General features: G+C 37.5%; 1 pseudogene; it reads left to right on the top strand.

Annotated features, from left to right (window-relative positions):
- Window positions 1-328: 328 nt before the first annotated feature.
- On the top strand, window positions 329-633 carry LOC112826092 (U6 snRNA-associated Sm-like protein LSm3 pseudogene; annotated as a pseudogene).
- Window positions 634-1,241: the final 608 nt, after the last annotated feature.

The following is a 1,241-nucleotide window of genomic DNA, read 5'->3' as shown; positions in this document are numbered from 1 at the left end:
AAGCGATTGCCTTCAGCTCAGGTCATGATTCCAGGGTCCTGGGATCGAGCCTCGCATTGGGCTCCCTGCTCAGCGGGAAGCCTTCTTCTCCCTCTGACCCTACCCCCTCTCATGCTCTCTCTCTCTTTCAAATAAATAAATAAAATATTTTTTAAAAAGAAAGAAAGTGGACCCCACTAAAAGGACATCTCTACCATAGGAGCTACCCCAGGGATGGCAAACTTAGAGATGATCCATATCACAATTGGCAGCCTAAGAAACTGCTGTATAGAGCCAGGCATCACGCTCCACATTTGAGTTAAAAATACTTAAGATTGGGGTTTGAAACATGGTGGATGACGTGGACCAGCAACAAACTACCAACACTGTAGAAGAGCCCCTGGATCTCATCAGGCTCAGCCTGGATGAGCGAATTTATGTGAAAATGAGAAATGACAGCTTCGAGGCAGATTACATGCTTATGATCAGCATTTGAATATGATATTGGGAGATGTGGAAGAAACTGTGACTACTATAGAAATTGATGAGGAAACATACAAAGAGATATATAAATCAACAAAACGGAATATTCCAATGCTTTTTGTCCAGGGAAATGGTGTTGTACTAGTTGCCCCTCCTTTAAGAGTTGGCTGAAACAAAGAACTTATCATGTATGGAATATAAGAGCTTTTGTATCATTGCCTCTTTAAATGTAGAAGACATTCGAAAGAGAAACCTGCGTAAATTTTGATATTAAGAAATGATCAAGGATTCTTCCACTCCTGAAACGAGTGGATTTGTGGATAACTAAAAAATTCTTAAGCTAAAGGGCATTTTAATTTTTTTCCAACCCTTTCAATAAATGTGATCACCAAGATGCAGAACTCTTTTTTTCAGGAATTGATTTGTTCTGTTGTTTTCTCAATTTCTGATTTTTTTCCTTTAAATTAAATTTGATGTTTCCTTTTTTGGTAAAAAAAAAAAAAAATACTTAAGATTGGGGCACCTGGCTGGCTCAGTCAGTAAAGCATGTGACTCTTGATCTCAGGGTTCTAAGTTCAAGTCCCTCACTGGGTGTAGGGATTACTTAAAAATAAAATCTTCAAAAAATTTTTTCAATAAAGTATTTAAGATCATTTTGGTTGCAAGCAACAGAACCAACACTAATTTAAGATATCAAAATAATCTATTGGAAAGATTATGACATGGCTCACAAAACCTGAGTACAGTCCTTTAAAAAGAAGCTAGAGCTACAATTGTGG

The sequence above is a fragment of the Callorhinus ursinus genome, unplaced genomic scaffold (genome assembly GCF_003265705.2).
Source record: "Callorhinus ursinus isolate GAN/ISIS: 27379988/994484 unplaced genomic scaffold, GSC_fseal_2.0 scaffold4, whole genome shotgun sequence".
Taxonomy (NCBI): Eukaryota; Metazoa; Chordata; class Mammalia; order Carnivora; family Otariidae; genus Callorhinus; species Callorhinus ursinus.
The sequence above is the reverse complement of the archived record's forward strand: the minus strand, read 5'-3'. Positions and strand labels throughout refer to the sequence as shown.